General features: G+C 41.7%; 2 long non-coding RNA genes across 2 annotated transcripts in view; both read left to right on the top strand.

Annotated features, from left to right (window-relative positions):
• The window catches only part of LOC121924754, a 61202-nt gene that overhangs the window by 21606 nt on the left and 12793 nt on the right, over positions 1 to 26803 (top strand). The gene's annotated exons all lie outside the window — the stretch shown is intronic.
• On the top strand, positions 18125 to 26789 carry LOC121924755. The gene is made up of 4 exons (XR_006102710.1): positions 18125 to 18171; positions 23308 to 23401; positions 24888 to 24944; positions 26351 to 26789. It is a non-coding gene; the product is annotated as an uncharacterized LOC121924755 (long non-coding RNA).

Here is a 26803-nt window from a genome sequence, read left to right as displayed (position 1 = left end):
ATTTTTGCAGACCTCTCCTTATAAAAAAAAGAAGCTGCCTCTAAGAAGAGTGTTCAGATGTGCAACAATCCCTCGCTCACTTGCAGTCCATCTATCTTCTCATTCTCTTTTTTGAGTAGATCCTGTAGTCAGTTTTTAATCGATAGAGCACTAACTTTTTAAGTTGTCACGTGTGCCTTTGGTGTGCCAAGGAAATGTTTTGCTGCTCCGAGCAAATTATTAAAGGATATTTGCATACATACCCTGGCTTCTAAGATTCAAGTTGGAAAAATGTGTGCGTGTGCGTTTTCTTTTTGGCAGGGATTGCAATAAGAATGGAAAACAAAAGGGTGGGACCAGGGTTAATCTGCCAGTGGGGTCAAGGAGTCAGAGAGTAAATTGCACAAAATGCAGGGTGGGAGAGTGGGGAAATGAATTTTAGTAGGGCAGGATAAAAAAAATCTTAGGAAGAGAAGACTGAACAAAAGCATAATATGTAAAGAACATTTGCTGCGGTTACTTTTTCAAATACCTCAGTTGTAGCATGCACCCTTCTATCTTTCCTTTAAGCAAAGGAAAATATACCCCTGACATGTATCAACGCTTGGAAAAGCTACTTCTTTGGTCTACCAAAATTTCCAACCAGCATGGTTGTCTGCTCCACTGAAACAAAACCCATACCTAGAGGGTACCGGGTTATGGAAAGGCTGACCAATAGGTTTTCAATTTTTTCTTAAGAACAGATGATTTGAAATGAAATGAAAAGTACATTCTTTTGAAAGACACCCGTACTGGGACTTGGGAAAAGAGATTTGGTTAGGTTTGGTTTGGTTTGGTTCTGTTTTGGGGGAGAATTTGAAAAGATTACCTTCTGGTTGACAAACAAACCTTCCAACATTTTATAGATGAAAATAGTACACTATGTGACCAAGCAAAATCACTTTGTCGCAGTTGAATTAAGTTTGCAGCAATTGAAATAAGCTGAAGACAAATGATGCTATCACACAGAGGAGGCAAGTGTCATGAAAACATGATTAAAATGTGGTAATAGCACGATTGGGTGTTATCACATCCCATGCGCTTCTCCCGTTCGTGTCCCGTGTTTTACCTGTAATGGATGCATCTTTGGGTAATAACGGGAGTTTCCATTATTACCCAAAGATGCATCAATTACATTTTATGCACAGGACATGAATGAGAGAAGTGCACAGGGTGTGATAATCTTCCCATCAATTGCGCTCTTATCACGTTTTAATCACGTTTTCATGACGCTAGCCTCCCGTGTGTTACAGTCCAAAGATGAAGTGGAGGAGAAGAGAGAAACAGGAATTTTTAAAAAGGAGCTGAAAAGAGGGATAGCAAAGGATTGATCTAAACTGTCCCTGTCAAATTAGGAAAGTTGTATGGAATGGACAAGTTTTCTGTGAATTTTGGCAGTTGCAGCCAAAAAAACTAGCTTTAGTGGTATCTAAAATTCACAGCAATCTAATCAATTGATTTGTTCAAAAGAGCAAAGGTAGATAATTGATAAGCTAAGCATTCTTTAATCGGCTGACAGCTCAGTGTGTAAATGTTTATGGAAACAAATCTCACCAACCACAAATAAACAGATGGTGTGGCAGTGTGAATGATTTATTTACTGTTGTTTTGTTCTTGGTAATCCTGATAATCTGAGAGCTGCCATTGCTGTCTTGTAATGGAAACATCTATCCTTGGGCCTGTGTTGTGTTATGTGACAATCCCAAAGTGTGCATACAGATATATTTTCAAAAAGTTTTGTCAGTCCAGGTCAGGTTGACCTGTTCTCAGCTGCTTCCTAACATGATGAGTGTGAGAAAGCCATTCATAAGGTTTTGTCCAAGTATAAAGCTATAATACTGTATTCTGCCTGGCCACAGCCAATCCCAGAATATTTTTTGAGTCAGTCCCAAATCGGCAGAATTTGAATCATCTTGTTGTTCCACTGTGAGCATTTAATTTTGGGAGAGCTCCTAAAGTATGCACATCACAATAATTGTGAAACACCTATATATTTTGAGTATTATCCACAGGCTGTTAGTTATTTACTTTTTTATTATTATATCTTTATTGTCAGCAATGAGGAGAGACACTTGTGGGGTTCCCCCAGCCTGTACCAAAATAACGTGCCTGTCTTTGGGTGCTATGCACCTTGACTTCTATAAGTGGGAGAAGGGGCATTATCTGCTCCTGTGACTCCAGCCACAAGATGTCTTTGGTCAACCCTAGATGTTGCATCATATTGTGGGTTTGTGTATTGAGGAAAGAAGTAATCACTACTCGGTGTGAAAATGAGGCCAGTCAGATAAAAGGAAGGGCACTATAGAAAGTAGAGAGCCAGCCGATACCATTAGGGAGTTTCTCTGGCTTGCGTCAGAAAAGACAGTGCAAAGTCAGAAGTTGTGGGCTTTGTATTTAATTTAGCTTAAGGAATTAAGTGGCAACACCCACAAACCTTCCTCTCAAAAGGCAGCTTTCAAAAGGACTTACTCTGAAAAATGGGGGATATGCCCAGGGCCTGTTCAGGATATTTTGCTTCCTGACCTGAAGAATAAAATGATCCTACCACCCTTTTCTACATACAAAGCATGACTAGTCTGTCAGTTGTATCTTGCTTTAACACTGGCATTGGACACATATTGTCCGCTATCCCTGACAGCAGCCTAACACTAGCTTATGTTGTGTGCCTTCAAATCATTTCCAACTTATGGAAAACCTAAGGCAAACCTATCATGGTATTTTCTTGGCACGTTTCTTCAGAGGGGGCTTGTCATTGCTATCCTCTGAGGCTGAGAGTGTGTGACTTCCCCAAGGTCACCCAGTGGGTTTACATGGCCAAGCTGGGATTCAAACCCTGTTCTCCAGAGTCCTGGTCCAATGCTCAAACCACTACACCATGCAGGTCATGAGACACACACACAGAGACAGCACTCTGCTCTCCTCAGGCTCTGCTACTTGAGGCTACTGCCTCACTCTGCTTAATGGGCTGGCCCTAGGAGAGTCACAGAGTTGTGGTTGCTGTGTATTTTCAAGTAGTTTCTGGCTTATGGCAACCCTATCACAGGGTTTTCTCAGCAAGATCTTTTCAGAGGGGGTTTGCTTTGCCCTCCTCTGAGGATGAGAGAATGTGACCTGGCTAAGATGGCTGAGCGGGGATTTGAATCCTGGTCACTGTGGTGTAGTAATTTGCGTGTTGGACTAGTACTCCCGGAGACCAGGGTTTGAATCTCAGCTAGGTGAAAATCCACTAGGTGCAGAAGTCTCACTCTCTCACCCTCAGAGGATGGCAATGGCAAACTCCCTCTGGAAAAAAAAATTACCAAGCAACTCCTGTGATAGGTTTGCTTTAGGGTCACCATAAGCCAGAACTGCCTTGAACGCACATAACAACAACAACTGCAGAGTTGTAGTCCAACACTCAAACCACTACACTACGCTGGCTCTCACTAACATGATAAAATACTTCTCAAAATTCAAAAAGAAAAAGAGAAAGACTCTTTTGGTTATTGAAAACTCAAGGTAACTTGGCCTTTCCCTTCTGCTGGTTATGGTGCTACTTCCAGCTCCTTAACCTCTGAAATGTTGCAGTCCCTAAGCTTTACCACATCCTCTTTGGTTTGTTTGAAGTTGCTTTATACAGTATAGTAGCTAAGGCTGCAGTGCTATATTCACCTATCTTGGAGTAAGCCCCAGGCAGCACTGTGCACTTTGACAGATATGGATGAGGACAAATTTGTTTTAAGGTGTCTTCATGGGCCAGAGGCTAATGCTCTGTTTTTTGCATCAGTTCTAGTTTCTGTCATCCAGACAGGGAGTGTGTGATACCCCTTCTAGCTGCACCTACTCCAGCAAACCTCAAAATCTCTGCCAGAAGGTGGAGGATCTTATGAAACAGTTTTTGCAGCAAGAGGCCAGGGAGTTATGATGGAGGGGGGTCTTTGCTGCATCAGCCATACCAGATTTTGGCTTAAAAATACAATCTCTCCTCTCCCCCATTATTAGAAAGAAATGAGTTAGGATTCATACAAAGAAGCAACCAAGATACTTTCTCAGAGGGTGGGGCTAATCTTTCACATCAGGTGTAGCTGAATAATAGATTCACAAATCGATGGGGGGAAACAGTAGCAATCATCCAGCCATGAAAGAGGATTAGAAGGCTAAAATAGCCAAACAATTAAGAGATACAAATACCGTCCAAGTGTTGGGAATTTTGAGCTCCTAGCAACCTTTGAGTACACAGTTTAGGATTCAACACATTAAAGTGTGCAGGGCATGCCATGCTCTGTCCCTACTTAATCCTCTGTCATCCCACTTTTTCAGTGGCATTCACAATGTCCCAGGAGATTATCAGACAGGGGACGAAATGCCCTTGTTCCGTCCTTTTCCCATTCTCATAGCACAATGGCGAGAAAAATTTCATTCGATGTCACGCTTATCCGGACATTATCTCATCTGGAAAGCACGATTGACCACAATTGTGTGGAAGGCTTTCAAACGATGCCACACAGATCCAATCATTGTCCCGTCACTGAAGCCGCATTGCCCAGCATTTTGCATTAATGAGAGTTCGCGTTAATGCAATGCTGCTTCAATGATAGGACAATAGTGCTGTGGTCTAAAAGCCTTTCACAGGATCGCAGTCAACGACAAGATAAAGATGGGGGAGCAATCCCATCCTTATCTCTTCCTCATATGATAATCTCCCCAGTTTTTCGCTCTCCTCCTCCCTTTCCCCCTCTTTGTTCTCAGCTTACATCAGTTGGTGCAAACTGAGTCCAAAGAACAAACATAGTTTACAATAAGTTAATTCAGTGAAAGGGGGACAGGATGGGGGCAGGCAAAATCTCATCCTTCCCAGTAGATCAAGCAAAAGCACCCTGCTGCACCCTGCTTTAACTTATGCATCCTTCCCCATTAATAACCTTTGCCATCTTGATGTTGCTTGGCCACACATGTCTCAGTTTTATTCTGTGAAATGTTGGATGGTATGTTTTTGCAGGCAGTCCAAAGCAGGGGAAATGTCAGTTCCTCAAAAGCAGAGTTTAGAGAGGCCTTCATTCCTTCCCTGCAAAGAGCCTGTTAGTTTCAGAATTGTTCCAGCCATTTGTTCATGAACAGCCCTTAGGTATCTACTCTCCAAACCACAAGGAACTGGAGGCCAAACAAACAAAGCCCTTTCTCGAAATACTTAACCAGAGTTCAAGATCTTGGCTTTTGAATTCTTCAAATGGCTCCAAAAAAATGCCAGTCTCTATGATCGCTGCTTGCTGCTTTTTCTTGACCCTCCTCTGTTGCAACTCTAGCCAGGGTCAGGTCTCATGTTTCAGGGGTTGAAGTAGTAAACAAATTTGGCTCTGTGTGCAGCCCTTCACTGGAGGAGGCGAGCCAAGCCAAGGAGATCTTGGCATCTCTCTCTCATGTTGGGTGCTCTGCCAGAATCTGAACTCAATGTTGCCAAGTGCCTGTTCTTCCCACCAAGCCAATCAGATGCCTTCGTTCCGCTCTCCCAGCATCACGAAAACAACCTTGTGGAGAGCTGGCATCTTTCCAGTTGCTGAGCTGGCTAAATTAAACTTGGTCAATATGAAGGATCTGCTGGAGGCTGCTAGGGGAAAGCCATGGGAACATCCTTTCTGGGAACAGAGCTGTTGCTTTCCCCAAGAAATCTACCCAGTGGCTTTTATTCAGTTCAATAATTTTCAGCTCAATATTATTATCCCCATGGCAGCCAGCATGGCATAGTGGTGTGAATGTTGACTATGACTCTGAAGACCAGGATTTCATTCCTGGCTGGGCCATAATACATACGGGGTGACCTTGGGCAAGTCACACTCTCTCAGCCTCGGGGGAAGGCAATGGCAAACCTCCTCTGAACATATCTTGCCAAGAAAACCCAGTGATAGGTTATAGCAACGCCTTAGGGTTGCTATAAATCAGAAATTACTTGAAGGCACACAACAACAAGTACAACAATTATTGTCTCCAGAATATGGGCCAAGGCATACCACCTTCATTCTCACAAAGACAACATGCTGTCTTCCATTTTCTGATGTTTCAGAGGCAGACTCCTTCAAATCAGCAGCCTCCAATCAGTTATGATTGGTGGCTACTAGTCATCTGGTGATGGTTATATGCTGCCTCTTGGATCAATATGGGTGCTGCTGCCACACTGCAGAACTGGTGCAGTTTGACACTGCTTTAACTGTCATGCCTCCATGAGATTTATAGTTTGTTGTGGCACCAGAGCTCTCTGCTAGAGAAGGCTAAACTACAAATCCCAGAATTCCATAGCACTGAGACATGAGAGTTAAAGTGGTGCATTAGTTCTGCAGCATAGATGCAGCCTGTTTCAGAATACTAGTCACTGGTGAGCAAAGGTGGGAACATAACCTGATAGGGGGCTCCCCAGAGGCGCCTCATTTCCTACTGAAGGAATCAGAGCTTGGGAAAGTTACTTTTAAGGGGTCACAACCCCCCTAAATCCTTCGCACAGAATGGCCATCCTCCACCAGCATAGAAAGACACTCAGTGTATTCTCAGTGGCATCTAAGGCTGGACATGGGTCTGGCAGGCAAACTTCTAGTGTTTCTCTGTTTAGGCAAGAGGCACTGGTGTGAGGGAAAGCACAAGAAGAATGGAGAAGTTTAGTTTGGAAACAACATTTAAATTTATGCATCATTGTACTTATTGTTGTGTGCCTTCAAGTTCTTTCCAGCTAATAACAATCCTAAGGCAATCCTATCAAGGGGTATCCTTGACAAGATTTGTTCAGAGCTTGGTTTGCCTTTGCCTTCCTCTGAGGCTGAGAGAGTGTGATTTGTCCAAGGTGACCGGGGATTCGAACCCTAGTCTCCAGAGTCCAACACTCAAACAACACAATGCTGGCATTTTATCTAGATGAAACCAAGGAGCTGTTTAGTACAGCCCAAAGCGTGAAAATTTTACTTTTTTGGACTGCTGCTCTCAGAAACTCCCAACCAGCAGGGCTTTCAGTGTACTATACTATTATAATCTTCAAAGCCCTGACACAGAAAGCAAATTCTAGGACTAACCCCAACTGTATCATTGAAAATGACCTTGCTGCTTTTAGCACCAACCATCTCCAAGGCCCACACTGAGTTCTGTCACAGTGTACAGCTTAGAAAAATGACTTTGGGGGCTACAGGATCTGATGGGGATTCTGGCAGAAGTTGTAAAAAAAATTAACTTTCCAGCTTTTTCCGAGCTCTGGAAATTTTAATCCAAAATGGACAGAAACCACATGCTATGTATCACACACACGGGATACAGAGAAGACATTAAAATGTATCTAGTACAGTATCATGTAATATTTTTGGCCATTAGAGTTCCCCCCTTAATGGATTTAATGGCCTAAATCCAATTGTTAGACCAACCTAGCATAGATCCATTTAATCAAATGAAACTTGGTAAATCAACTTATATTTAGGTTTCACTAACTGAGTCGGTCTGCTCTAGTTGAGACTAATAATCAGATTTAGACCCGGGCTGGCAATTGTGTGGCTCTCCAGATATTGCTGAAGTGCAACTCTCAGCAGGCCTGGCAAGCATAGCCAGTGGTGAAGTATGCTAGGAATTGCATTCCTCACTGAGTCCAACATGTTTTCATATGTTTATTATAGGGCACCCTTGAACACGTCAAGCTGGAAAAGTGACTTAGGGTGCATCTACACTGTCGAAATAATGCAGTTTGACATCACTTTAAGTGCTGTAGCTCCATCCTTTGGAATCCTGTAATTTGTTGTTTGAAAGGTCTTTAACCTTCTCTGTCCAAGAGCGCTGATGCCTCACAAAACAATGAATCCCAGGATTCTGTAGGATGGAGCCATGGCAGTTAAAGTGGAGTTAAACTGCATTATTTCTCCAGTGTGGATGCACCCTACAACACACTCTTTAAACAGACAGACTAATTTCATTGAGCTCCATTACTTCACAGAACTTATTTCCAGAGAATATGTCAACATATTCAAGCAAGCAAGCACTTTATTTATATCCTGCCTCCCCCACAACTCAAAAAATGGGACTCAAGGCAGCTATTTATTCCAGAGCATGCAAAAATAATAAATTTGAACCTCAACTCCTTAGGGACTCTCAAAGCTGTAGTGTAAAATATGTCACATCCCCAAACTTATGGTCAAGCACACACAGAACAGAGAACTAATAATTCAAGGGCAACCAGATTTATGTCATATTTTAGCTTTAACTGCGATGTAGTCATCTCTTTCCCTTCACCGATTTATTTTTGGCTCTGACCCAGGTGGTGGAAGAGTACTTTGTGAGTTGCTTCTGCAACAGTTGTATGCTTCTCTCCTATCCACCACCCTCCTGTATGCTGCTGATGGCAGGTTTGAGCTTGTGAGTCGAACCTGAATTCCATGTGGCCTCAGCTATATTGAAAATAAATAGGAAAGGGGAAGGTGGCAGAAAGTTTTTGCTAAACTGCCACAAGACATCAGTTGGATTCAAAGGGAACAGGGAAATACAGCTTCCTTATTGGTGTCTGAGGGCCTTGGATCAGTAGTGGCATACATGTGTCATCTACATTAAGCCCTGGGTCCAACCCCCTGCGTTTCCACATATGTCTGGAAAGTCTTCTGCTTGAAATCCAGGAAATTTGCCACAGGTGAGTGCATAGATCACCCTTCCTCAAACAGGTGCCCTCCAGGCATTTGGGACTACCACACATATAATTCCCTGACAACATGATTTCTTGTCTAAAACAGCTGGAAAATACTTGGTTGTAAAAGCAGTTATAGACAATACTGAGTTAGATGGACTATTGATCTGGATTGTTAGAAACTAAGTTCCTATGTCTGATTGTAATTCCCACCAGGAGTAATGGCCTCAGTATATAGATTTATTTACGTATATCTGGAGGCTGGGGTTGTCCTGGTTGATCTGCAACTGTATTCTCAATGTGGGAATAAGATTTTCAGCACAGCAGGACTGACTGGGTCTGACTTCCTCTGGCTAGAGGAGGTATGGTTGAAAAAATAATGATTATTATGGGAAATAGTGGCTCAGGAAAGGTATTACATCAGCAGTGGGGAATATGTGGCCTTCCAGGTGGTCTTTGCCTGATCAGGCTTGGCCAAGACAGGCTGTGCAGAGGGGAAATGGGAGCTGCAGTCCAACAACATAGCATAGTGGTATGAGCATTGGACTACAACTCTGGAGACTAGGATTTGAATCTCCACTCAGTCATGGAAACCCACTAGGTGACCTTAGTCCATTCACACACTTTCAGCCTCAGAGGAAGGCAAAGGCAACTTTCAACCCGAATAAATCTTGTCAAGAAAACCCTAAGATACGGTTGTCTTAGGGTCACTGTAAGTCAGAAATGACTTGAAGGCACACAACCATAACAACAACAACAATGCACATTCCACTTATGTATTCGACCCATAGGCATTGGTTCCCAAACTTCTTCTGCATTGAGTTATGGTGGCTGAAAACAGCTGATCCTCTAAGCCTCAAACATTGCTCTTCAAGCAATCAACATTTATTTTGCTGACTTAATATTTAGTTGTGCTAAGAACTCTTATGCTTTGCTTCAACAATCTCTGAAGTCCTTGGCTTGTGTCAACCCCCAGAAAGTTGGTAATCCTTTCTTCTCTCTGCCTCATAAAAAAAAGCAATATTTGGTGATGAGACCGTATTTAAAAAAAAAAAAAAAGGATGGGGGATTGCTAAAACTAACATTCTGCAATAAATGAAATGTGCTATTAACATTAGCCATAAATTTTATAAATAATTCCATCCATTGGGTTACAGCCAAATTCAGCATAATTCCATCCATTGGATTATAGCCAAACTCAGACAATATTCACAGCAGACCCATTGAAATCCGTGCAATTCAAGCTATGAATAATATATGTCTCTGTGATTTCAGATCTGCTGTGAATATGGCTAAACTTGAATTCAAGTCATTGATTTTAACAGAGTTCTGTGAAAACCAGCAGAGCCTGGTAACAGAATCCTGTAAAATCTAGTAGTAGCTATCATCTATAAAATGCCTTTGCAGAGGGTCAATTTTAGATGTATCTTTTTAGGTGAAGCCCATTCTGCATTCACATTGGCCTGTTACAGACTGCAAAAATAAAGCTGCTTCGGGTCTCTTTGGAAGTATGCTGTTTAAATGATGCATGCATCCTAAGAATCCGGAAGCTGCACCAAAGCTGCACTCCAGTGCTTAGGAATGGAGTGTGGCTTTGGCGCGACCTCCGGACTCTTAGGACCCATGCATCATTTAAACAGCATACCTCCAAAGAGACCCGAAGCAGCTTTATTTTGGCAGTCTGTAACAGGCCATAGTAACCAAAGAGTTATCCTTGGGTTTAATCAAAATGTTTGATTGTGCAAAACACTGTCAGATATCTTAGCATCTGAGCCCTCATTTAAATGGAAATAAACTTACTGTGCATCATGGAATATATATATATGTCCACAGTATCTGTGTGTGTGTGTGTGTGTGTGTGTGTGTGTCCATCGTATGGAGAACATGCAAGGGCTGTGCCTTACAATTTCTTTATTCAAGAATAACAACAAGCTCACTGAGACAATTCTGTCTTTCCTTTGAAGTCAGTCTGAAGTTTCCTGCAAAAGCTCTTTCCATTCATAATCATGGTGACAGGGCCTGTCAACAAGATTCTCAAGCCCTAATTTCCGTTTCCTGGGTCAAGCCCAAGGTTTCAGACTTACATAAATGTCTGTTGTTTTGTTCTCAAGGCCTTCAAAAAATTAGCCATCCCATAGGAATTGTGATGTTCTTCCCTTTCCGATCTGATTAAGGATTGTCAGCATCTTGATTCACCACCTTTGTCAGAATGGAAACTCCACTGCTCAGTGGCCTCCACTAAATTCATACCTTTTTGGCACAATGGTTTTGTGACCTTTAAATATTCAGACTTATTTAAACATCTAGAGATGTTACTGAGAATATATTTAAAGTTTCTTTTGGCACTCTTGATCATATCTCTGTCTCTGCATATATTTTGTTTTAGTCCAGCAATATTTTGTTTGGCTCTTTGCTGTTCAGTGCTTCTGGTTGCCACCAACAGGGTTAGGAAGATGTTCTTTACAATTCAGTGTCATCAGTGGGGCAGCAGTAGACAATGAAATGGAGACACACTCATGAGCAGTCCTCACGTCCAAAACTGCAGTAAGCTGGGTTGATACATATCAACAAACTATGGTAGGTCTAGCAGTTCTCATCTCCACCAAGAGCAGGTAATGGGATTTAATCACCCTTTCAAAACCAAGCCACTTTGTATTACAAGAGAGATTGTTCAAAACAAAGATGCTTGTACTGGGAAATTGTACTTTCCAGCCAGCTACTGTGCAGATTGTAGTTAAACTCCAAGGGAAAGGGGGATCTTGAGGAGCTGGCAGGTGGGCAGAAAATAGGCAGTTCAGCCCTGTGGTCCTTGTTTCCATTCCACCAAGGAATATGATACAAAGAACAAGTTAAAAATGGGAAAGAAGTATGTAAACAGCAGCAACAACAAAAGCATCATCTGCATATAACTTTATTCCCATCTGACTTTGTATGAAGAGAGGAGCTGAAGGTGCCTGATAACTGGACTTAGAAGCTAGAATACATTTTGGCTATCCATAAGTATGGCATTGGTTGTAAATGTCAGATTGTCACGCCAAAGAATGATAAGCATGTGGGATCATTCAGAAGAGCCTGTGGACTATCTACAGAAAAGAATGTTGTAGCACCATTTAGACTAACTGTGTGAAAGAAGTTGTAGCATAAGATTTCATAGACTTGGTTTACTTCCTCAGATCTGCCGAAGTTGTCCAGTTCTACGAAAGCTTATGTTACAACTTCTTTCTCACAGCCTCAAAGGTACTACAAGATCCCTTTGCATACTGATATTCCAGACTAACACAGCTATGGAGTCTATCACATGGAGGAAGCAAACGTCATTAAAACATGGTAATAGCATGATCAGGGGGAAGATTATCACACAGCCGTTCGCTTCTCCCATTTGTGTCCCATGCATAAACTGTAATGGACGCATCATTGCATAATAACGGGAGTTTCCGTTATTACCCAATGACGCATACATTACATTGTACTCATGGGATATGAATGGGGAAAGTGTGCGAGGGTGTGATAATCTTCCCCTGATTACGCTATTACCACGTTTTAATCACATTTTAATGACGCTTGCCTCCCATGTGATAGACTAGAGTCTTATGTCTCTGGAGTCTGTGGACTGTTCTACTTGCATACACACACAAAATGAGTTTTGCCATGGATACTGGCGGTAATGAGGCTTCCTGCTGAGGAGAGTAATTTCTATTGAAATCAAGAAGACCTCTTTTGTTTGGAATAATAAGAAAAAGTGTTTGGGGAAAAAAAGACTAGGCTAGCAGTTTTTCAAGGAGATGAGTGAGAGAAATTCAAAGTGCTTGTGTGTCTGTTTTTCTCCTTCTCCTGAAGCAAGGAATCTCTAAAACCTGTTTGAAGTGCCAAATGGATAGATTATTTTAGAAACTAACCCATCTTTTTTTAAAAAAAGTTTAATGTTTGCAGATTTACCTGGCTAGCTTGGAACATGGAAGCAGAGGATTGTGCTGTAAATTTTGCTGGACAATGGAGGGTTCTACTGACTCATTTGTTAGGATTGTAACAGATAGTTTTCCTACCATTTCTTTCCAGAATGTGAAAGACAAATTTTCAGTTGTCAAGAAGAGATGGTCTACAGCCAAACAAATATTAGACATGCCTAATGCTGCGCTGTTTCCAAGCATGTGTTCAGCATGTGCTTTGTTCTGCTGCTGAAACCAGTAAGACCTAAGGGCAAGCACCCTCTTTCCCAGCAACCATTGACTTCCAAACAGAGCTGCTGCTTCTGCAGTGCTGTTAGGAAGACAAGGAGCAGTATCTTGCTTCTGCAGTGCTGGGAGAGTGGGATTTGTCAGGGGGGCATATATCAAGTACTGGATATTGTTCTTGCTTTTTCATGCCATGGCCAAGAACCTGTTAGCCAGAATAACTAGGTAGCAGTGGCTGCAAGAATTACATGGCTACAACAAGCAAGGCACTAATGAAAATGGGGAAGGAACAGAAATCTCTCTGGAGACAAAGCAGCGCTGCTGGCTGCTCAAACTGCTTGGGAAACCATAGGGCATTTTTCTCCCCAATGCTGATGCCTTTCCATTCTCCCACTACTCCGATGCCGCTTTGCTCCCCTGCCAAAAGGATACTACTATGCTAGAGTAATTGAGTATTATGCTGGTGTAAATCACCAACAGGATTCTAGCCTCTGAAACTCACATTAAGCAATCCCAAAGCTATTTGCTGACAATACTCCCTTTTCAGCTAAAGTCATTGTGCTTGGTTTACAGAAATTTTAACAAGAGGGGGAAAAACCTGATTCTGACTGGAAGACAAACATGCCAATCATCTTATTTTCTGCAATTTTAGGGTTATTTTCTTCTTCTTCCTTGGAGCCAATTTAGTGGCGGTTCTCACATGTTCTCATTTGATTTCTCACAGCAACAACCCCATGTTCTGCAAATGTGTGAACAGACTCCACTTTGTTTCTTTGTCTTTGAATTGAACTGAGCTGAGCTGAAAATTCTACCTGTGTATGTATTTCAATGTTTCTGATAAAATGGCCAGTGATACATCACTGAATAGGCCAATGCTGATCTCATACAGCCAGTGGAGCAAGTGCTTCTCATTGGACTTGGTTCACACATACAACTGCAAGTCATGAAACCAATGAAAAATAGCAAAGTATTTGCACGAACAAATGATCGTTCTGGTGTAAGACAGAGATAGACACTGTCATTCCTGAACTGTGATGCCACTACATTCTATAAACTCCAAAAGGAACTGGGTCCCAAACATTACCAGTAACTTCTCCCAGGGCTAATCTGGAGTATTTATGAACTGGTGCTATCACTGGGGGAACACAGGGTGATTTAAATCTGGAATAACTTGGGACTGCAAGCCATATGCCTCATAATTCAGGAGTAAATTCACTTCAGTGGGATGTGCCACCATATTCACATGAGATCTTGGCTTATGTTAACACAGGATATGTCAGGCAAGAAACAGCATTTGTTAGTTCAGCTCCACACATGTGCATATGAGCAACCTCTCCTCCATCTGGTTCATGCCTCAGATGACACATCTCTTTTTCCTTCAACAGATCCAAGTCTAAACTGGATGAAAAGAGACCGGGGGTGGTGAGGAAGGCCAGGAGTAAATAGAGATATTTTTAAAGGGCTAACTTTAGTCCATAGTATACCATAGTTTTTAAAGTGGCGCTGCTTCAGGAAGGTGCAAATATTATGTGCCTTGTGAGGTTTAAAGGCAGGTCTTTTTTCTGCTGTGTGTAGACTCAGAATGGATTGGGAAGCTGATGTATGCAGTCCCTATATGCTCCTGGCAAAACACCTCCATGCTGAGTATTATTGTTCTGTGCCTTCCAGTCAACTCTGACTTCTGGCAATGCTCTTCTTGGGTTTTCCTGGCGAGATTTGTTTAATCGAGTCTTGCCGTTGCCTTTTTCTGAATATAGCCTTCAGCATACGCGTCACCTGTCCCAATTTGGTAGGGTAAAGCTCAATTCATCTTCTATCAGCCCATTTTTCAGCTGTTTTTTTAATGTTGCAGTTTCTCTCTCCTCCCACTGCTGCAAACTGAGTTCAGCGTGCAAAAGCAGTTTGCACTCAACTCAGCAGGGCAGAGTGCACTTCCCAGTAGGCTTTGGAAAAAGCCAATTGCTGCAGCCTCTCCTATCTTGTATTTTCTTCCTCATTAATAATCTATTGGTAGAATTCAAAGATATAGAATATAGAATCAGTACATAGAAATTGGCAGCATGAGCTTTCGTAGCTATGAAAGCTCATGCTGCCAATTTCTTTTAGTTAGTCTCAAAGGTGCTACAAGATCTTGCTACGTACTAATAATCTAATGATTATACTCTTATATTTGGCCATACATTTCCCAATTCTCATATGAAAAGTGTTGATGGGTATACTACCACCCCTGTTATTCCCTGGTGGTCTGTCTTCCAGATACTGGGTCTGGTCCTTTTTAGCTTCCAAGATCAGACAGGAGATGCTACCTATATTAACCGAATACAAAGCCTTAAGAGCAGTGCTTATTTTAACTTTTACCCTGTCATTTCAGAGGCAGGAATGTACCAGTTTTTCTCCTAGATATGAGTTATCTTCACACATCAAGTGAGAAGTCATGTCCGAAGTGGCCTTCTGACCTGGCCATTTTGTTACTTTTGGACCAAGATTTGATCTTTGTTCCTCAGCCTTATCTCTGCTTTCATTTTAACACAGAACATTAGAAAAAGATGTCAGCACCATTTTAAGATCTCAGCATCTAAGGGGAGGGAGGGAGGTTAAGGGGGGAAGCTGAGGGGGTCCAGATTCTTATCAAGAATGAGAGAGAAGAACTTTTATCTGTCTGTGGAGAGAACTGTTGACAGAAGGCAAGCTGGGTAAGCAACACTATTGATATGGTATCAAGGCTCAGCAGCAATCTCTCTTCAAACAATTAAAGGCCATAAAACTATACAGTTTTCAGAACCCCCAAGTGACATGCTCTGATGCAGGGATGGAGAAACAAGCTGTGGGACCCGAGGTAGGGCAATTCACCTGCTCCCTCCACTGCCAAAATGAAGCTTTTAAAAGACCTGCATTGACACCGATGAGGCTTTTTAAAAATCACTACAGGCATGTCTTAACCACTGACAAAGCAGCTCCTTTTTACAATGTTTTTTTACACCTGCCCAAACTCCCTTTCCCACCATCCTCTGTCTAGCTGAAAGTTTTTTAGCTGCACAAGCATAGGTAAGACAGTGAAGAAACATCGAAGTTTAGGTGTCAGGTTGGAGTAGCATATCTGCAGTAACGGATCCTACTGTAATTATATCTGCCTGCCTACAACAGGCAGGATAAATAGCAGCTACCTCCAGAATGTATTACTGAACATGTATGAACAGTAAAACAGAGAGAAAAGGGTGAAGGAGCTAAACCAACTACCCCAATCATGTTAAAAAAATAAAATCTATATGTTTGGCCACCAAAATGGGAATAATTTAAAAAGTGGAGGCTGGCAAAAGAGAAAAAAAACCCACTCCTGGATTCATTTTGCAAGAAACTTTCAAGTGATGTCTAGGATATTCAAAATGTTTCTGTTTCCTTGTGCAAGGAATCTGACCTTGTTATTTCATTTCCCATGGGCATATTGTTAGTTTTGGTTAAAACATTTGCTAAAAAAACATTGAACTGCTCTTCTTGTTTGTGGTGTAGGAAACTGTCCCTATTCTTTTCATGTTATTTCTGCATCAGGTATGGAATTCTCTGCTAAAGACATTATACCAGGATTGGAACGCATTGACTTCATTAACTGAGGTACACCTGCATTGCAATGCAGAATAATTGCTGGGGAAGGAAGGTGTAACACTCCCCTCTTGAATGTCAGCATGATATAGTCATCTGAGTGTTGCACAAGGACTCTCGAAGACCAGGGTTCGAATCCCTGCATGGTCATGAAAACCCACTGGATTTGGGCAAGTCACACTCTCTCAACCTCATAGGAAGGCAATGGCAACCCCACACTGAAGAACTCTTGTGATATAGAGTCACCATAAGTCAGAAATGACTTGAAGGCATACCACAATGACCAAATGTTCTGCTAAAGCAATAATCCCCAGAAGCACACTGACTTCATGAACTGATGATTACCTGTATTGCAATGCAGTACCAAATGCTCCATTGGCACTATTGCCAGGCCATTGGTACTATTGCCAGTCTTACCCATTTCTGGCATGCCAGCATGGGGAATGGTTGGAGCAGTTTTGCATTTTCTTGGTTGACACTTTGGTTTTTGTCAAGGGCAGAAAGCATACAATATTGGAATGTTGTTTGCTAATCTGGCAAGTTTATCAGGAGAACAGATGTGAAACCAAAGGATAACCTAGGCTATCAATTGATAATGTTCATTATAATAATAATTTTCTTGAGTGAATGCACACATCACCTTTTGACTGTTTAAACAAATCATATTGGTTTGTTTTAAAACTGCCTAGGTTTACATTTCAGCAATAAATGACTTAACTGCCAACCAGCTGTCTTCTGCTAGTTAGCTAATATCTTTTTTCCAGCAAAGTCGTCTCTGTCTTCAACCCACTTGAGTGGAATCTGCAGAAAGGATCCAGAGTAACCACTGTATGAGGGAAGGTACCTAGCCAATACACACCACAATATTTGTGCATATTTACCTACCATTAATATAGAATGAGTCAATATTTAACTATTTTGTTTAGACAGGATACTGTAGTTAAAAGTACTTCTACTATGTTTCTCGCTAATCCTTCTAGTAAGTATGTAAGAGAGGCTATTTTTATATTTCCATGATACAGATGGTGGGCTGAGTTAATTCATGACTGGAGTGAAAGGGTTTTAATTTGGGACTTTTTTTCTTGACAGATCAGTGTTATGATCACAGCACATTTTGAGAATCTAAAGTGTGTTTACATTCCCTCCTGACCTGATTTGGCAGGGACAGTCCTGACCTGTTGTCCTATATTTTCAGCTGCTTCTAAAATGTCTCAGTTTTTTATCTCTTCCTTCCACTCCCCCAACTTTGTCTTCAGCTTACTTCAATTACTGCAAACTGAGTTTAGAGTCCAAAAGTATCATAGAATCATAGAGCTGGAAGAAACCTCAAGGGCCATCCAGTCCAACCCCCCTGCCATGCAGGAACACACAATCAAAGCACCCCTGACAGATGGCCATCCAACCTCTGTTTAAAAACCTGCAAAGAAGGAGACTCCACCAGACTCCGAGGGAGTGTGTTTCACTGTTGAACAGCTCTTACTATCAGGAAGTCCTTCCTAATGTTGAGGTGGAATCTCTTTTCCTTTAGCTTGATTCCATTGTTATGGGTCCTATTCTCTGGAGCAGCAGAAAACAAGCTTGCTCCATCCTCAATATGACACCCCTTCAAATACTTAAACAGGGCTATCATATCACCTCATAACCATCTCTTTTTCAGGCTGAACATACCCAGCTGCCTATGTCTCTTTTGGTTGCCCTCCTCTGGACACACTCCAGCTTGTTAACATCCTTTTTGAATTGTGGTGCCCAGAACTGGACACAGTATTCCAGGTGAGGCCTGACTAAAGCAGTGACACTATTATTTCCCTTGATCTAGACACTGTACTTCTATTGATGCAGCCTAGAATCTCATTGGCCTTTTTAGCTGCCACATCACACTATTGACTCATATTCAACTTGTGGTCTACTAGGATTCCTAGATCCCTTTTTGTTTTGTTAAGCCAGGTGTTTCCCATCCTATATCTGTGCATTTCATTTTTTCTGCCTAAGTGTATACCTTACATTTCTCCATGTTGAAAATAATTTTGTTAGTTTTGTTGTTTGCACTTAGTTCACTCAGCTGGGGTGAGAGGAAGGGAAGAGGTGAAATCTTGCCCTTCCCAGTAGGTTCTGAAAAAGTAAACTGCTGCAACCTGTCCTTGTGCCATCTTGACAACACTGATGTTGCTAACCCACTCAATATTGAATCTGTGAAGTGTTAGAGGGTATGTATTTGTCATGAAGTGTACAAATACAGGGATAGCTGTATTCACCATAAAACTTTTGAATTTATCGTGATGCACATTTAACCTGGACAATAAGGAAATCAAAGTAGTTAAGGTTTTTCTATTTGTTTGATAAACGTACATCAGAACAGAGACTGGTGCCAAGAAATCAGGGGAAAACTAGGAATGGGAAAGCCAGTTATGAAACAACTAAAGGTGTTTCTAAAGTATAAAGATATACAACTAAGCACTAAAGTTAGAATAGTCCAAGCCATTGTATTTGCCATCACCATATCTGGATGCAAGAGCTGGACAGTGAAAAAAGTGACCACAAAGACAACTTGAACAGATCTTGCTTTGGAAAGTCACTCTTCCCTTTTATCGCCAGGCATCAGCTCAGTAGAACAGAGTGAGTAAAGGTGACTGTTTGCCAAGTGGTAAATTACCCCACACTGGTTCACTAAGTGATGAACTGCAGTCCTCTATAGTACATCTGGCCAAGCACTAAGAGGAATATTACAACACCTGTTGCACCTGAAATACTGGAAGGTAGCCATGATTGTCCTCACCCACTAGACCAGACATTGATCACTTTCCAAAGTGGCAGTATTTGAATTCACCCACCAATGCTAGTACTGTAGAACTTATTTGTCTGTTGGTTTATTACCTCTATAGCCTGTCTTTCCTGCAATGAGCTCATCATGGTCAATCCAATTGTCATTATTTGCAGTCAACAGACTGTAAAATCCTCAGATTAAAATACACATTTGATAGAAAAGCATACAATACACAATAAACTATAAATATTTAAAAAGCTAAAATAATAAGTTATCCATTAAATATAATTAACATGATGATCTAGTAAGAATTACCAAATTTAAAAGCTTACCTACCTGCTCTGTAAACATCTTGTTGGAATCACTGAGCAAAATATTTAAAAGAGACTCAGGGGAGAGGCCAGGTAAAAGCTGAGTAATTGGGAATATTAGGGCTTTCCTAGCCCTTTAATAATAATTACAGTGAAATAATACATGTAAGAGAGATTCAGCTTCAATATTGTAATAGGAGTAGCATCAGACATTCAAAGAAGTTTTATTGTACCTTCCAACTCATAAATTACAGTTGGCCCTCCATTCCATGGGGTCTTTATCCATGGATTCAAGTATCCATGGCTGGAAAATATTAAATAAATATATAAATTCCAAAAAAGCAATCCCTGATTTTGCTATTTTATATAAGAGTCATCATTTTACTATCCATTATATTTAACAGGGCTTGAGTGTCCACAGACTTTGGTATCCATAAGGGGTCTTGGCACCAAACCCCAGCAGATACCACTATAGAAGGAAGAATGTAGGACCTTGCGAAGGAGAAAGCCTTCCTGTATTTGGAGATAGTTAACCAACCTAAATACTGTACTCCTTCTTTATAAGGAAAGCATAATAGACCCAGGAGTTTATCACATGTGAGGGATTTCTCTTAATTTCAAAGGAAAAGAAAGTGGGGCCAGAACGCATTCATGTAAAGTCGCTAGTTTAGCGAAATTACATGAATGCTCATTGTATTCGAACTGGCTCCCCATTGCCCAAACATAGCATGCCATTGCCTGAATTTGCATGTGGCAGTCTATCACGCAATAATGTGAAACCCCATGATTGCGCTCAGACTGACTTCCCATTGCCCAAATTTGTGTGTGGCGGACTATCACGCAATAATGCTAAATCCCATGATTGCGTTCAGATTGCCATCGGATTATACTTCCAATTTCCCTTGTCTGATAAACTCCTCTGTTCATGGAAGAAACAAGATCTACACGTTGTTTCCTGATGGTCTTGAACATCTGTATCCAAAAAACTCAAGATGGAAGACATGGTCCTCCCTATTTTTAACCTCACAGAATAACTCTGTCATGTTGAATGGGGTGAAAAATAATGACTAGCCCAAGATCAGTCAAAAAGCATTCAAGGTGCAATGGCTCTTCCAGGTTACAATCCAACAAGCCAGCCACATGTCCCTAAACTTGCCTGAATGTGTTAGCTGTAAGATCACTGAGCCAGTGCAGGGCCAGTGTTAGGGACTGGAGGCATTGGGCATCTGCTGAAGCCTCCAGCTGAACAGAAATCCCACAGTCATCCCCTCCTATGGTCTTTTGTGGAAGGCCCATTCTCTTTGAAGCCAATTCCCATCTCTATCACAGTGAGCATTTTTGACGCCTGAGCAAGCCATATAATTAAGTTTTCTTTCTGTCCACCTGGCCTTTTTTAAAAAGAATTTTATTGTTGTGTTGTGCCAGTCACACATTTTCAAAGCTTACCCCATAATCATGAGAGCTAGTAAAGCACTATTTTGAGACCTTAAAAAAGAAAAAGAAACAAAAGGGGGGTGGGAATAAAAGAAAAGAGAGAACACTGAGCATCTCAGGAAGCCACATTCTGCACCAGATTTAGCACAGCACCAGATATAAATGAACATGCCAAAAAAAACAAAACGCCAGCCTCTTTCACAGGTAGTTGCACATGATCACATGGAGGTTCTCATGCCTCTGTACCATTATGTCACAGCCCAAGATAATGAGTCAGACGCTTTATCATGAACACTGCAGCCTGAAACAAAGTGTCCTTTTAGCCACCTCCACAGCTGGACTGGTGTTGAAGGCTAACTATAAGCTCAACCTGAGCTCTTCTCCTTGGTAGCCATTTGGGGGGCTTTTGAATGTTTTAAGGCTTGCCTACCCTTTTGTTTGCAACAATGGAAATTGGTACAAATATAATGCAGGGAAATCACATTATACTGAGTCAAGATTGTTTTCTACCTGATCCAGAATGGTCAGCTCTTAGTGGCAATGACTCTACGGGGAGCGGAGCGGGGTGGGTGGGGGTATAGATTTTCCATCACCTGCTACTTGATCCCTTAACTGGAGATGCAACATGTGTGCTCTACCAGTTTGCTACGGTCTTTCCGTTTTGAAAAGCAATGGGGATTTCCTTACTGTTCCAGAGCGCCAGCCCCTGAGCCTATTTTTAGCCCTAAGAATTAGATCAGACCTAGAATAAAACCAAGGCCTTTATCACACACGGGAAATCGGGCGAAATCGGGAATTTAAGCAGTGATTATCCCATGCAAAATACGATATCACAATTAAGATTTTCACACAATGTCACTATTAAACAGGCAATAAACAGCAACAATTTGTTCACGGGAAAATCCCAAAAATGAGTTGTTGATGTTTATTGCCTGTTTAATAGCGATGTGTGTAAAAATTTTAATTGCAATATGGTGTTTTGTACAAGATAATCACTCTTTAAACCTACAATTTCCCCTCAATTTTTCCTGTGTGATTAGGTCCCAAGGCACACTAGGAATTAGACAATATCACACCAGCAGACCCATTGCTGCATGTGGTCCTTAAGCCTATTTTGTGTCTCCAGAAACCCCTCACCCCAACATTTTGGAGTTTTCTACCCAAATATTCCTTACGCCCTCCAAGGGGGTGCAGGCAATTTCAAGATGTCAGCTCCTCCCTGGCTAGTTTAGTTCCATCCTGGGAGGCCAATTTTTAAAACTGATTTCTAGTTTCTAAATTCGGGGGGGGGGGGGGAGCCTCTCCTGGGTCTAAAGCAGCACAGGATGGGGAGGAACATACCAAAATTGCTCTCTCCTACATCCTCAGAATGGGAATATGCCACCATGTGAGACTGGCAGTGGCTGCTATGTCAGAAGTCAGGGCTTTGAGCTATTCTTAAATTCTATCACCTCGGGTTTTTTCCTCAGAATAACAAGCAAGCTCCTTCTGTCCTTAGAGCTTTGATTAAAATAATACACACACAAAAAAACCCTTCCTGAACCAAACACCTCCCTCTCTTTAGGCAGTCCTGTTTGTTCCCCAGATGTGTTGGACTGTAGCTCCCATCATCCCCACCCAGCAATTGATGTCTTGGGTTAATGTCCATTGAAGTGTAACACATCTGAAGGGGGCTGGGTTCAGGAAGATTTAACAACTAGGGCTGCATCTGTATGGTAGATTCAGTGTAGTTTGATACTGCTTTAACTGCCATGACTTGATGCTATGGAAATCTGGGATTTGTAGTTTTATGAGATATTTAGCCTTCTCTGTCAGAGAGCTCTGGTGCCCCAACAAACTATGAATCCCAGGATTCCTAGGATGAAGCCATGACAATGTAAGCGGTGTCAAGCTGTATTAATTTTGCTGCATTAATTTTGCAGCAGCCCAAGTTCCACAGTGGTTATTCCAAACCAGACTTCCATCACTCTGGTCATGAAATGTGTGAAAGTCATTGGGGAGGTTGCTTTCATAGAGGTGAGCATGCTCTGTGTTACCAAGCATAGGATTAAGAAATGTCCCAAAGAAAAGGCCACAGAACAGGGAAAGGTTTGTGTCCTGCTTAATGCATCTCCCTGTGTACACGTGTTTTGTTGTTGTGTGCCTTCCAATCCTTTCCGACTTACAGCGGCCCTAAGGGGCTTTCTTGGCAAGATTTGTTGCAAGGAGGTTTGTCATTGCCATCCTTTGAGGTTGAGAGTGTGTGACTCACCTGAGGTCACCCAGTGGGTTAAAACTATAAATCCTAGAAACCCAAAGTGCATTATTTCTACAATGTAGATGCACCCTGCAGTCTTTTCATTCTTGGATGAGCTGGGAATCAAATGCCTCCTGTTTTTCTCTCTCCGACTTGCTCTGCAGGAAGGAGTCACTGATGGTCCAGACATGGAAAGACCAGAAGGACAACTCATCCCTCACCAGCTTTTCTTTGCAAGCTGTAATTAGGGCACCTCAGGTGATGGCTTAACGTCACTCTAGAGACGCCTCTCATGTGAGCAATTAGGATTGCTCCAGTTGAAGGGGAAAAGGGAAGACGTTTCTGTGGTCAAACAGGGGTTGGGCAAACACTTGCCCCATCTCTATAATTAAAGCTGTGACTCAGGAGGAGTTAGAACACCACAGCTTTTCCCTGGGGAGGCTTTTATGGAGCCTCCACTAAAAGAAAAGCAGCAGGAGTGGCCTAGAAAAGGCAGCACTATTGTATTTTTATATTCAGGCGGTTTAAACAAAGTGCCTCTACAGAAGTGCCAGTTCCCAAAGAGAGGGACATTTCAGGGGCATTGGAAAAACCTGGTTTCAGAAAGGTTCATAGACTCTTAAAAAAGAAAAAGAAAATATATAAGAGCAACTATTCTGTTTGTTCATCAATCTAGATCTATCTTTACCATCCTCTCGCTTTCTCTCTGGGTGCATCTACACTGTAGAACTCATGCAGTTTGACAGCACTTGAACTGGTATGGCTCCACCCTACACAATCTTGGGATTTGCAGTTTGGTCAGGCACCAGCACCCTTTGACAGAGACGGCTAAATACCTTGTAAAACTACAGATCCCACGATTCCCTAGCATGGAACTACAGCATTTAAAGTAGTGTAGTTCTACAGTGTAGATTAGTTCTACAGTGTAAATACTCTCTTTATGTTACACACACATACATACAATTTATTCTCTATGTGCAAGTCTGAAGCAAGCAGGGACTCCTCCTACATTGGTAAGCTCCTCTATCCTGTCAAGAGCCTGAAAAAGTATTTGTAAGAAGAATGAAAACAAAAATGACATGATGAAGCCATTTGTAACTGAGCAGTGGTAGGATGATGCCTTGGAATTCAGTTGTAGGTCTCTTTAAAATGCTATTACAGGCGCATTACAGAGCGCCCAAGAAGGGCGCTCTTCCGCCGCTGCCGGTTGCTGCATCCGCGAACCGCAGCGGCCAAACCGCGCGGTTCCCGGACGCAGCTGAAAAGAAGCGCCGAAATGGCACTTCTTTTTGTGCTCCGGAAGTGGTGCCGCGAGGCACTAGTCGCACACTCGTGGCGTCACTTCCACCGTGCGGCATCAGGACGTTATGTGTCCGCAACGTCAAAATGGCGCCCCCCCATATGGAATGGGCACCGCCATTTTGTACGGACTCGGTCCAAACTAGGGTTAGGGACGTCACTTCCTGACCCTAGTAAGGACCCAGTCCGTACTATAGGCCCGTCTGTAACGGGCCACAGTTGACCTTTGTTATCTGCTGGGGTTTGGTTCCAGGACCCCCTGTAGATACCAAATCTGTGGATGCTCAAGTCCCATTAAATACAATGGCATAGTAAAATGGTATCCCTTATATAAAATAGCAAAATCAAGGTTTGCTTTTTTGCACTTATATTTTTTGGAATATTTTTATGTCATGAATGATCGCATTCATGAATAAAAAATCATGTTTGTTTGTTTGTTTAACAGAAGCTGCAGTATTTAGTATTTCCCAAAAATTTTCCAACCAGCATCACTAACATGAAGGTAATCATTTCTTTCTTTGTTTCCTATTTGATTTTGTTGAGGCTAGTGGTTTTGCTGCTAGTTTTTTTAAATTAAAAAATAGTTTACTCAGAGAAAATCCACCATGAGATATATGCTTCCCATACTTGTAAATGTTCAGCAACTTTGCAAAAAATCTCCCTCTGTCGTGTTAAATCAGCATAGTTATTCACATTGCTTCTCATAAAAGTTCCCTTTTCTAGCCTCTAATGCTTCCCATGTTCTTTCATTTATTTCAGCTATTTCAAAGACTGGTTAGGGGTGAATAATCTTGTGTGATGACCCTGTTAGTATGACTGCCCTTTCTTCCCCAAGTAGTTGTGACATCAAAGCTGTACAGTGCTTTTCTAGCCTAATGAAAACCTTAGATCTAGAGAGAAAAACGTATTTTCCTTTCCTTGGGTTCACTTTTAATTTTTTCCCATTGCCTACTAGCATTTTGACACCTTATACAGTACAACACAATACAGGTCTACTCAGAAACTGAACTCTATATAGATTTGTATGTCTGTGTACCTTCAAGCCACCTGTTGACTTATGGCGACCCCATGCATTTCATAGTTTAGGGGTTACAATTTCACTCCTAGTGTGAGCGCCTGCTATAAGGTAAGCCCCACTGATTTACTCCAGCAGATGCATATAGGGGGTGCAATTTCAATCTTAATCATAGGCTGCACTGCAGAAATTATGCAATTTGACACCACTTTAACTTCTATGGCTCAATGTAATGGAATTCTGGGATTTATAGTTTTGTGAGATATTTAGCCTTCTCTTTCAGAGAGCCCTGGTGCCACAACAAACTACAAATACCAGGATTCCATAAGATGGAGATTTGGCAGTTAAAGCAGGACCAAACAGCATTAATTCTGCACGGCAGATGCAGCCTCAGTGGTAGGGTCTTCTCTTGCACATTCATACACAGATCTCAGCATCAAATGGACAAAAGCCTTATCACAGTAGCCACTTCTCATTGGGAAAAAGGGGGGGGGGGAATAAGCAGGTGAGTGTGGGGAGTGATGATGGGAAGAACCAAGAAGTGCTATGGCTTCTTCATGACGGATCCTGTGGCATACAGGACTTCATGTCCAAACATTGAGCATAAAATGCAGTTCATAAATGTGGCCAGGGAATGAGAGGAGGCATAATTTTGCTCTGAGGCAGAACATCACAATATGGCCCCAAACAGTGGCTATAGTCACCTCTAATTTAAATTGTCCCTTCTCTTGCACAGAGGAAATGGTGTGGGTAATAGCGCTAGACCATAGGAATGATAATCAATGATTACCAACAGATACATGCATCATATGAATTGGCAATTTAAATGTAGGAACATCATATACCATCACACACAAATACCGTAACATTTGCCCTGTTTGAATTCCATATAGAATCCACAAGAAAGCCAGACGTATAGGGTTTCCCAAGAAATCGCCACAAGTTGTGCACATCAAGCTGCCAAATTCTGAACTGGCTCTTGTATTTTTAAAAGCCATTTGATCTGCAACTTTTGGAAGGTGATAATGTATTTCTCCCTATCATAAAAAGCTTCACCAGCTGGTTTCCTACAGAGAAAGCTGCAGTTAAAGGCACAGAAATAAACGAGACTGAGGCTCTTGGTTTCTACTGACAATCTGAGGACCTGACCACAGACACCACCTTCTCTGAACCAAATTCTTAAAACAAATCATTTGGATATATGTTACCATTCAATTAATGGAATGTATGCCTAAATGCAAACAAAGCCATTTTATGCCAGATCAGATTATTTGTTTGTATGTATTCAAGTTTAACTTACATGAAAATATCTCAAAATAAATCTTTACAGATGCTGACTCAAATTG

The sequence above is a fragment of the Sceloporus undulatus genome, chromosome 3, assembly GCF_019175285.1.
Source record: "Sceloporus undulatus isolate JIND9_A2432 ecotype Alabama chromosome 3, SceUnd_v1.1, whole genome shotgun sequence".
In the NCBI taxonomy this organism is placed as follows: Eukaryota; Metazoa; Chordata; class Lepidosauria; order Squamata; family Phrynosomatidae; genus Sceloporus; species Sceloporus undulatus.
Note: the sequence above shows the minus strand (reverse complement) of the source record. Positions and strands in the feature narration are given on the sequence as shown.